The 12,269-nt window shown below is 39.0% G+C and overlaps 1 protein-coding gene across 4 annotated transcripts in view; it reads left to right on the top strand.

Annotated features, from left to right (window-relative positions):
* The window catches only part of stra6 (signaling receptor and transporter of retinol STRA6), a 66,831-nt gene that overhangs the window by 28,850 nt on the left and 25,712 nt on the right, over positions 1 to 12,269 (top strand). The window contains exon 4 of one of the 4 annotated variants that reach the window (XM_085282229.1): positions 2,802 to 2,990. The exons of the other annotated variants lie outside the window; for them this stretch is intronic. The gene's annotated coding sequence lies outside the window, so the exon portion shown is untranslated. The remainder of the gene's footprint in view (positions 1 to 2,801; positions 2,991 to 12,269) is intronic. 4 annotated transcript variants of the gene reach the window in all.

Genomic DNA, 12,269 nt, shown 5'->3' with positions numbered 1-12,269 from the left:
CCAAACTTTAGTAGTGAGATTTAACTGTAGAAATGTTTGGTCTACAGAGGAGTTCATAGTCAATTCAATGACTGTAAGGTATCCAGGTCCTGTGGCCACCCATATCATTTCCACTTTGGTCTCATAGATCCAAAATTTTATCTGTTCATCCAAAATGTTATTGTTTGTTCAACTACAAATACAACTTTGCAAACCCCAATTTTTCCCCTGGCAATGCTTCTAAACAAGTGGTAGTTGTTTGGTCTTTTTGTAATTGTACTTTGCAAAAGTTTAAGACTTAACAAACTAAAGCCTCTAGCCGGTGAGAATCTTTTTGCAGTTTCTCTAAGCTTTGCATGGTCTGACCTTGACATGAATTTGCTAGGACATCCATCCTCTGGGAAGATAGTGACATTGTATTAACACACACCTGAATGCTCTAGGCAAGCACACTGCCAAAACATTTGCTTTTATACACGCGCTCATGTTTGCTGATGATCAATTAATCAAGTGTAATTAATGAAGACCTGACTGTTCTTAATTTTTCACACGACTGTAATCATCTCCCCCATTCCCTCAGTTTTTATTCTATGTTAACTGGGAGTCTAAATGACATATTAGTATTCTCATATGAGTCTCTGCAAGGAAACAGATACAGCCTGCTTCCCAAAATCTCTAAAAAACATTAGGACAACTGTCTCAGCAGATGGGCATTGGTGACACAATATCATCTCAGCAGAGACCTCATTGATGACGGCCTTTCCTTTCACTAGGTATTCATGCCCATTTGCCTCACAAATGCACCGGATGCACAGGAGGCTTGTCTTTCTTAATTGATGTCATGGCCCTGAGGTTAGTGCTTTGCAAGATGTGCCATGCTGGTGTGCATTTGCCCTCACTCCAAGAAGCAACTAGCCTTGCCCACCAGCTGCACAATGCAGCCAGAGCATATTGATTATGCTGCTCATGGAGGCAGAATAAAAGGAGTGGGATATTTTTCCCGCCTGACCTGTTTGAGTGGCCGTCAAAGACAATATGTGCAGGTGGTGTGCAGATGACCTACTGCAGAGAGGTCTTCATTGGGCTTTTCTTTCGCCAGCAGAACTGCCTAAAAGCAAGGCTGATTTATTGAGATGGCTAGAAAAGAGACGGAGGTAGAGAGGACACACACCACAAATCCTTATCTATAAACATAGCCCATCCCTACTGGCACGTTTAAGTTATGCAGTATCACATGCCGATATTTAAGCCCATGCAATGCAATACCACCAGGTGGGCTGAAGATCAATTGAATTATTCACTTAAAATCAAATTCTCAGTTTGCTTGATAGCATTTCTATCTTTTTCATCTCGCTTGCACAGAACTGTGACAAAGTAAAACTGGCATGAGGTATCTTATCAGATATTCTAAGATCTAATTAAAGCAAAATGATTTGCCGACAATATAATTGCTCAGGTCCAGAGCCCATAAACTCTTCCTCACATCTCACTGGATATTCATCACCGCCAGGGGATTTGTCCATTTATCTACTAATAGATACCTCATTTTGGATGGAGAAAGGTGTGCTCACCTCAAAAACAGAGGAGGGACGAGGCAGCTGCAAAGATCAGTGACTTTACTGAACACTAAAGACCTTAAGTGGAAAATGGTAAAAAGGAAGGAAACAAGCACAGTATGGCACTTGAGCACAGCAGTGTTACTGCCACAGTTACTGCCACAGTGAGGCAGTAGTCTGTTAAATTATAATCCAAGAATGAGATCTCCTTACAGGAAGCATTCACTGCATAACTCATCTAGGAAGAAATAGCATTGAGAAATAGTACAGTGCTAACATTTGCCGTTGAAGGATTAAAAAACCCTGAAAAAACAGTAATTATGGTTCAGAGGTCTCAAGAGTGCCCTCCGTTAATAATGCTGCACAAATCAATGTTTATGACCATTGTAAAAATCTGAAAACTAGAGAGCCCCCAAAGCCTGTTCTTTGCACAGCGTGTTCATCAGCTTTAGCTTTTCTATTTTAACCTGAAACCTGGTGAGTCTGTTAACTCATCATGTTTATTCCACAGGGGAGGAAAACTTAAACATCAGTATTGCTATCTTGGTTTGTTTATATTACCACAATATAGAATTGCAAATAAAAAAAAGAAGAAGAAGAAAGAAGCTATGGGATAATTTCTGTAACTTATTCTAAATTGTGTGGATTTCCATGTTACCACTATAAAAGGAAGTGCACCTATACAATAAAAAATAATATATATAAATAAAATAATACAGTATTTTTATGTTAATACTTTTATAGTAAATATGTTCCAAGATCAAAACAACAAAAGTCCTGATCACACAAAACATATTCAAACTCATATTCAACTTCATTCAAACCTTAATAGCACCATAATAACACTTAAATAACACTTTATTGGCATGTAAATGGTGGAAATGTGCTTAGAAAAACAAAAAATTGAAAGTTGTTATTTAAAGCTGAAATTATTGATACTTTTAGTGACACTTGCTTCAGTTTTTAGATGTTTTATATATTCCCAAATCATTTCTTTTTGTTAAGCCTGATGACTTCCTGATATCAGTATGATAAAACTGTTTTTTCTTTCCTTTTTCCCCCCTGTCATATACTTAAGTCAGCTGCCCCCAAAAAATATGTGGATAAATTCTTCATACTTAAAAAATATCACTATTCACTAAAAACGCTAATACAAACACAATGTTAGGCTATTTGAAGAAAAGGCAACTGAGAATGTAATGGGATACACACAGTTACTGAGGAAATGGTAAAGAAAGCATGGATTATTCATGTCTATTCCCACAGTGCAAACAGCTCCTTTTTGATGGATTTTGCCCGGGGCGCTCCTCCCTGCTCAATACCAACAGTCCCGCGCAGCTCTGCCTGATGCTGCACCGTGAAGCCGGCATGATGAGCTCCCCCAGAATCACAGACAGGGCCAGCGGCTCTCATCTCCTCTCTGCAGTCAGACATAATGATGGTGTGTGGTCTGAGGTGAGCCTAAATTTAAACTAGAGTTTCAGAAGGGGGGTAGTAGAGCAGACAGGTAGGGAGTGTAGCGGGAGAAAAGTGCTGATGGCGTTCGAGTGTAAGGGCCTGTCATACAAATCAGTTGGCAGTTGGAGGGGCAACGGGGTGACAAAAGGGATGCAAAAACATTGTCACCTTCTGAGCCGTGCAGTAATGCACTGAACTCTCGTTTTTTTCTTTTTGCCGTTTTGGTATGTTAACACTGACTTTGAATGGGTGAACTCACCTGGATCAGCTCCAAGCAGTAGGTGGAAAAGCTGTAGGGGTGTTAATGATGGAAGGAATGAAACTGCCATCTTCCATCATCACTGCAGAAATATAGATATATTTAAAATGAGATGCATGCTTCTATAATTCTATAGTTGTTTAACTCTCATTTGTGACATAACTGAACACTTTTTTATGGTAAGATTTATTTTCAACAAAAAATGATATTCTCACAGAGGCGTTTTTGAATTGTGGAAAAAACAAAACATTAATTTAACTACAGTTTACATAGACATGGACAGGAATATGTAACAAATTCAAATTATATAAGAAAATTAATAATTTGACTTTAATAAATACAATATTTTAGTTACTGCATGAAGACATAACTGTGTTTAAAGGGAGCTCCTCTGACTCCTGCCTTGAGTGATCTGCTCAGTCTGCAGTACTGAAATAGATTTTCCTCTACATGAGCTCTGAACTGAGGGTGAACCTGCGTTTTTATAAAGCTCCATTTCTAAAGAGGCCTATCTGCAGACAGCATGAATCTTTGCCAAATTTCTCTTGGCAGAGGATTTAACAGGCATTCAATATAAAGCAATCCAACACAATGCGGGTCAAGCCTCAGCAACAAATGTTGCCTGAAACCATCAACACCCCAGACAGTGACAGCGAAGACCGTCTGGTTCACTGATGAGAAACTGAGTAATGCTGAGATTTCACACTTTTAACACATCCCATGCCATCATCGAGCATTCAGCAGGTGAAGATGGAGAGCAAATGGACTAGTAGAATGGTCAACTAACCATTCAAAACACCTTAGCAACAGTTAGAATCTATCACGCGGTGGTAATGATCGCCAACCCGTGACTTTGCTGTCCTCCAATGAGCTTGCTTCGCCGCAAAGGGGAGGGGGCAGCCATAGGCAAATAAAGGAGGGACTTGAACAAAGGAAAAGGGGTGTCAGGAACTGCTGGAACATCAGTATTCTCTCCCCATTCACTGCTATCACTTCACACTCAATAAGAGCACTATTTAGTCTCATGTGTAATTATAACTGTCACTTGACAGTCAGAAACTATGCTCCATAAAAGAGAAGATCCATGCTTGACAATTGCAGTTATGTCTTTTTCTAAGCAGGTTGATTTAAAAATAATTAAAAAAAAAATTTAATTATGGGAAATTTTGGTAGAAAATTGTATAAAGAACCTAATGTTTCAAATTTTTATGGCTTTTACATGAATAAGTGCAATTTTACAACCCTAAAATGAATAATTTTCCTCAGTGGCAGAGAGACTTCAGGACACATGAGTCTGATTGCAGTCAGTGCATTTCCTAAAGACAAATTTAAACACCTTAGATCTCTGTTTTTCAATGAGAGTCAGTGTTTGTGGGTAAAAGTGAAAAATAGCTCTACGCAACACATCATATATAAATACCTGAGCATGAAGTAGTATGGGCATTAGCTGGCCAGTGCTCTGCAAACAGGTGGGAGCTTTAGCACCTGTACATTTGCTATAATCTCAGTAAACCACTCAGTTAAAGATTGTGTCCATCACGATGTATCAGTCCTGTACCTACCGTATTTTTCGGACTTTAAGGCACACTTCAAATCCTTTAATTTTCTCAAAAATCAACAGTGCGCCTTATGTATTGATTCTGGTTGTGCTTACTGACCTTGAACCGATTTTATGTGCTACACGGCGCTCAACAATCTGTCAAAATGTGTTAGTATGACTTTGGTAAGCTACGGAGCCGCACCACTTGATGGATTGTCGGAGCATTACGGTTACCGTAGTCACGAGCCTTGCGGAGTGATATGTACTGTGCTTCAACATAATATTATTCAGTGTGTATAAGGGCCCCAAAATGGCACCTGTTAAGAGACATGCTTACGAAGTGGATTTCAAACTCAAAGCTATCAGTCAGGTTTTGTTTCACTTAATCTCGCCTTGTAATGCGGTGTGCCTTATAGTCCAAGACTATGTACTTTGCAACAGGTAGGTTTCCCAAAATTGCAACACACAGCATTTACAGCCACCAGATAAATGTTTAATTGGTCACTAATCCAAATATGAATTCAGCCAGTCACATGGCAGCAATTACACACAGTTAGGAATGTAGACATGGTCAAGACGACACATCAGAATGGGAAAGAAATGGGATTTAAGTGACTTTGAGCATGGAATGGTCTGAATATCTCAGAAACTGCTGATCTGCTGGAGTTTTTCTACACAACCATCTTCAGAGTTTAAAGAGAATAGGCCAAAAAAAGAAAAATATCCAGTTAGAAGCAGTTCTATGGGGCACAATACCTTGCTGATGTCAGACATCAAAGGGGAATGGCCAGAAGGCTTCGAGCTGATAGGAAGGCAACAGTTACTCAAATAATAAGTATGTACCGGTTGCCACTCCTTTTAGCTAAGAACAGGACACAGTTCACACAGACTCACTAAAGTTGAGCAGAAGATGATGTCTGGTCTGTTGAGTCTTGGTTTCTTGTGTAACACACAAAATTTGGTGTAAACGATATAAAAGCACTAAACCATTCTGCCGGGTATCAAGGTGGTGTTGTATGGTGTAACTGTTTCTTGCCACACTTTGGGTTTCTTAGTACTAACTATGATCTTAAATGCCACAGCCTACCTGAGTAAGAATGCCAGAGAATGTATAAATGCCACACATTTAAATTTAAATGGTGTTTACTAACAAGTCAGTTTAGTCTGACCCAGACAGATTGCAATCTGTGTTCTTAGCTCTTTGTACTCTAGTGTACAATCTAAAGCCAAGCCCACACGACATTACCCAATAGCTTTATCCCATTTGGTGGAGTTGTGCTCTTTGGCTTCTCATGCTCCCTGTAGGCCTGCAGCTCCATAGTGGGCCTCTCTCAGGATGGTGTGCGGGATGGGAGGGTGGAACAGGTCACATCCTGAGTCCTCCACCTACAGGATTCATTCACTTCACTTTTTCCATAAATGAACAGAAGCTAACATATTCCGTATGCTAAGGAGACAGAATTTACTGCCACTGTTCTGTTATACATTTTTTTAAAGAAGTGATTTTTTCCCCCCAGACAGAAAATTATGCAACTGACTTTTGTGACCTTGAAATGACCCTGTTATCTTTCATAAGACGTTGTTAAACACGTCCACAGAAACTAGAAATGCAGCTCAAAATGCCTTGCTAATTGCACAAACAGCTCTCCATTCTCACAAACAGGCTTGCTCCTTCTCTCTTCAGAGGCCTAATCCCTCTTAGCACGGATATAAGAAACGTGCCACCTGCCTCCAGTCATACCAGCTCGTGGCCTGACTGCCCTTGTGACACCACGCTGGCCATAATCTCATGAACAAATGCATAGCCTAGGATGCCACTGCTGGATCTAGACTTGGTGCTGCATACATATTTCCGTCCTCCCTTAGCAAATTCAAGCCTTTCATTGTCTACAGAAAAAATGGTCACCTAAGTGTTTGTTTAACTGTCATAGCTAGTATTAAACCTTTTCCTCAAATAATTTATTTCCAGCACAAGTGCCAATCAAGAAGAGGTTACTGCATATGATTTGGCCTTTGCCTGTGATTTAGAGGTGATATAACATTACCAGTTTGAAGTCATACATCTAAACCTTTAAGCAGAATATATGTAAATGCATCTACCGCCTTGGCTCTCAACTGTGAGAATAATATACTGCTATACTGTATATGTAGCATGTAGCCTAAGGAGCATCAAACTGGGCTAAACTGTCTCGGCAGTCCAAAAGATGTATACTCTGAATGTAGAGCTGGGCGATATGAGATTTTTTCATATCACGATATGTTTTTTTCATTTCAGGCGATAACGATATCTATCACGATATAAGCCAAATAACTATATTTGTAAGATTTAAATGTGCCGTTGCTCACAAGTAAAATGTGAAATAATCAGCAGCTTGTTTTTAAATATTTATTTCCCATAATAAGTTCAACAGGGTAGATGTACTTAAGGAACATGAGACTTTTTCAGATAAATAAAGGCAAATATTGCAAACTACACAAAAGGCAGCCGCTAAAGCGTTTAAGTTTCAAAATAGAACAAATGAAACAGACTAAATTGTCAATTCCACTTAGAAACAAAATATTAATTCTAAAAATAAATCTTAGTTTGTTTTACAGAAGAACAGACAAAACTGACTAACTTTTGTCAATATCAAATAAACTGAGAACTAAAAGGAAATTCTCAATCTCTCCTTGTTGTATAGCTTAGCTTTTCAAACAGTTTTAACAGTTACTTTAGTCTGACAAAAGCCGAATGACGAATTAGCGCTTCCAGTCAGAGACTGAGGCTACGTCCACACGTACACGGGTATTTTTGAAAACGGAGATTTTCCGTTTTCGTTTTAAAAAATAATCCCGTTCACACGTAAAGGCAGAAATGAAGGAAAACGCTGCTATGAACATGCCAAAGCAGCAGGTGGCGCTAGATTCCTAACCGTGCAGAAATGTTGGCCAATCAGAAGTCTAGAAGCCTCGGTGGGAAAAAGTAAACAAAGCTGCGGCATAGAAGCAGAACCGAGTCGTATGTGTGGAGGGACAGTAACTGTGTGTATATGTAAGCATTTAAACACTGCAGAGAGTAGAATTAACAGTAACAGTATTGTAGAAATTCTTTTCACCGAAACAATAACGTGGCGCACAGTGTGACGCATGCACCAGTTTATTGTATTTCCAGACTTGCTTTCGGCACAATTTACAGTGCACGCTACTCTGTTTTTTGTCAGACTTGAAATAGCCGAAATACCTTCACACTACAGAACTTCTTTGGCTCTTCCGTTCGACAATCTCTCCGGCATTGGAACCGTCATCGGTTTTCTCTTCGGTCACGCTCGGTTGATTTGTCTAGTCGGCACACTCATTTCCTCCATTATGCGCTGGCTCCATTACCCGCTGGCTGCTTCCCAAACAAGCACACGTGCAGCTTGGCACTTGTTCTGTACTTAGCAAGTCACGCGACGTGACTGCGGCTGTGATTGGTTCAGCTCTGCGCTACTGAATTTGGATCGGCTGACCTTTTTTTTTCTTTTTTCTTTTTTTTTAAGAGGACAAGAGCGGCGAGGTCTATCGCGATAGCTTAATTTCTCTATCGAGTAAAAGTTATATCGCGATACATATCGTTATCGTTCTATCGCCCAGCTCTATCTGAATGCTATTCAAAAGTGAAAGAGTTAAAATGAGCTTTGTGTTGTGCTTAAAAGAGCACAGTGAAGTCGTCGTCTGCAAACTGCCTATATAATATTTTCAGGATCAAATCAGACCAGACCGGGACTGAAGTATACTGAAAGAGCCGTGTAGTATAATGTCTAGATGATTTTTCGCATTAAAGTTGACTTTAATCTGTTGTTTTAGTATCCCATTCAGTATACGATGGTCTGTTTAAACAAGGATGGAGATGTCAGGCTGCATTAGCATCCAGACAGCCGCTGCACCCAGAGGACTCTGCAGTGCTGAGAAACTCAGTCATTAAATTTGCAGTCGTTCTGCAGAGCTTCACTGTCTGCTTATTGGATGGGGGGCGGTCATGGATGATCCACCTCGCAGATAAAAACTAGACTGTTTCTTTTTTTAAATTTCTGAATTAAAAACAGAATTTGCCATATTTTAACTACAACATGTTGTAATTGAGATTCATTATTTACAATTTTAACTAAAAACAACTGTGCTAAAAATAGATAAGTGGCTTTAGTCCCTGTGCATTTATTTTTGCCATGCCTGAGATAAAGTATGACATAATATTGATGCGTTCAACATTTAAAAACAGGTTTTAAAGACAATTACTCTAAGAGTATAAAACAAACTATGTTCTGCTCCTCCATTTGTTATACAAAAGCATATAACGGCTAATGTACTGTAGGTACTGAAGGTTTTATGGATTCGTTTGCACTGTAAGGCACAAAATGATGAACACATGAAGGAAGTAAAGCAATAAATCATAAGATAAATAAATGAATGATGAAACGAATGAAAAATAAATTGCACTTTAGTAACCCCTTCAAGTTCGCCGCTGTGCCAGCCATAATTGTGACTAACAGTTATCACAAATGCAGCTCTGCCTTCATCTGTTTGATTGCTGTCATGATTTCTGCCACGCTTGCTTGGCAGATTTTCTCGGTTATGGCAGCTAAACATTGACTTTTATTATTTACCGCTCTTTGTTCATCTGTTGTAAACAAAGGATTGTTGTTGTTTCTCATTTCAAGTGCCCTTCCCCCAGCTACCTTTTGTTTCTGAAAGCCTTGGTTTGTTGTTAGAAGCCTTGAATTGGAGCCTGCCAGGCCTGCCCCCTCTCCTGCCTCAAAGCTGGTTGTAGATGAAAAATTTATGACTGCTATGCCTATTTCATTTGAAGTGCTGCTGCTGTTCTTCTGATGCTGCCCCCACTGATGGTGACTGCATCTGCAGTTTTCATTCGACCGTTCCCCCTCACAGTGGGAGTGCAAATCAGGGAGAGAGGCTGGGACGGTGTCCATGGCTTTACTTCACTGGTATTCACTAATCAAGGATTTTTTTTTCTCCTTGCTGCTCGCGAGTAATTACAGGACATTGATTAGCTGCTTTTAGAAGCCACCCACACAACTCTCTTAGAACTATATCTGCATTATATTGTAGCTCTTACATTAAAACGTTTCACTCTTTCTATTGTTAATCTCAAGAAACACCTGTATAATTGCATCTGATATGGACACTGTGGGACTGCAAAGTAAACTATTTTTGACTGGCTACCCTTTTATGAAACACGCTCAGCTGATAAGTGCATTGAATGTACTTCAATTTTAACCTTAAATTCTTTGAAAAGTCAGAAAAATATGATGTTTATTTGCAATAATGTAATAGCAATATACATAATATGTAATAGCAGAAATTTATTACTGTAAATAATAACATTTTAAATGAAGCTCTTTTGTATCAATTTGTTTCCCCTGGATATTAATAATATTATTATTACTACTATTACTAAAATGATAATAATGATGTTCATGATCTGCTTCAGTGCCTTTAACTAAAGAAATTAAACAAATAAAAAAAAAAACTGGAATATTCATAAAATTAAAAAAAAAAAATCATTATTCACTCCCAGATGTTGCACACGCTGTTCAAATATGTTTATCATGTAAGGTTTCAGATGTGACGCTCACACCATTTGAAATAGCCGGGATGCAAATGATTAGCGTGGGAAGATTTAATCACTATGCATTGTGTTAATGACAACCTCTATGCCCGGGATGAACACGTGGGCGTCTTTTACCAAAACCTGTGCATCCAAAAAAATATGTTTTTACACATCCCTTTGAACCGTCGAAATGTAAATGTAAAACAGTATGCTAAGGAGTGAATGAGTAACACCTAGAACACTGAATAGGAAATTATCTTTCACAATTCTGTTCATGTTAGTAAAACAACAGATATAATGTGTTAGAGGCAGTTAGGAAAGGGTATGTCCTCAGTAGGATGAGAAGATAGTTTGTTTTTAAAGTTGAACAGAAAATTCTGCAGAAAAATTCTGTCGTTCAGAGACCTTGGTAAAGTCTTGATCATGCATGAAGTCACACTGGTTCCTAAGCAACAGGTAATTTCACAACACACGTGCAGCAGCAGCTTTTCATAGCAGGGCTTCGAGCCCATTTAAAGTCACATCAGATGGTAACCTTGAGCCGAACAATACTGCTCAAAGCTGTGGTCAAAGCTTGGGGGGAAATGTCACACTTGTTATGGGAATAATTACTCCAGCACAATGAAGCAGCATTCATCTTCAGCAGCAATGTCTTCTTCATTGCCATATGAATCAACATTCCCCTGCATAACCTGTGGTTTCCAGGCACAGTCTCAGGTTACTGAGTTTAAACAGATAAGACGAAAACCAACCCGTCACAAAAGCTCCTTCCGAGAAGACCCCATTAGCTTTTAGAGTTAAGAGAATATCAGCCAAAACAGCAGATCAGATCAGAATTCAGAAAGACGATGTCATCATATGTAAAGCTTATTCTGCTTGTCTAGTCAGAGTTTCCCAAATACATACAGAAGGGTGTGGCTCTCATACATGCATTTATATTTTTTGTTCCATCCAATGTGTCCTACACTGTTCTAATGTTATACAGACTACTGCATGAAATCCACACGTGTCCTCTTGTTTGAACATGTGCTAAAAACTGCAGTACCGACATGCATAAATAAGTGAACACACACACCAACACAATTCTCAGTATTGATTCTCTACAGCTGTAATCCAGTAGTCTCAGGCTTGATAATACCTGCTATAAAAGAAGTAATGATGACTCAGATCATTCTTTTAAATTTCATTCATGCTGCAAGAAAGTAAAAGAATCATTTGATGCTAGGGAGACATCTCACTTTTATTTTGTTGGTCGACTCAGAAATACATTAAATACCGCAAATTAGAAGAATTCAGCTAGATCAAATGTTTCTGGAAAAAGGCTGGATAGTTCCTATTTCCATTTGCACTTATCTCAGAGACAAGCCAACAGCCTATTTTATGCGCTAGAAATTTTAACAATAAATCAAAATAGAGTATACGTCTGTAAACTGAAACACCACACACACACTCGTTTTCATATCTTAGTGAGGACTTCTAATTGACATAATGCTTTGCCTAGCCGCTTACCCTAACTATCGAAAAAGAATGACTAATTCTAACCATGACCGAACTGTAACCCTGATACTAAAACTGCATTTTGAGCCTCAAAAATGCCTTCAAACTCATGGGGGTGGGCATTTTGTCCCCATAAGTAACTATTGGTCCCCACAAGTATGGTGACATGCCAATTTTCTGTCCTCACAAAGAGGTCTAAACATGTACGCATACACACTTTCTAGAAATGTGTCACAACAAGGACAAATACTCTGGTTTTGGCTTTTGTGCATTTCTCAGGTTTTAGGTGTCCTCCAAGGTAGCATGACTATCTCAGCTGTTTACCTAACTGCACATATGCAAGAAATATTTCACAACACTTTATCTGAACTGATAATTGTAAAAATCTGCAAT

This window comes from Mchenga conophoros, linkage group LG7 (assembly GCF_057382185.1).
Source record: "Mchenga conophoros isolate Kocher_MC1m ecotype Shallow Benthic linkage group LG7, M_conophoros_male_GT1.1, whole genome shotgun sequence".
In the NCBI taxonomy this organism is placed as follows: domain Eukaryota; kingdom Metazoa; phylum Chordata; class Actinopteri; order Cichliformes; family Cichlidae; genus Mchenga; species Mchenga conophoros.
The sequence above is the reverse complement of the archived record's forward strand: the minus strand, read 5'-3'. Positions and strand labels throughout refer to the sequence as shown.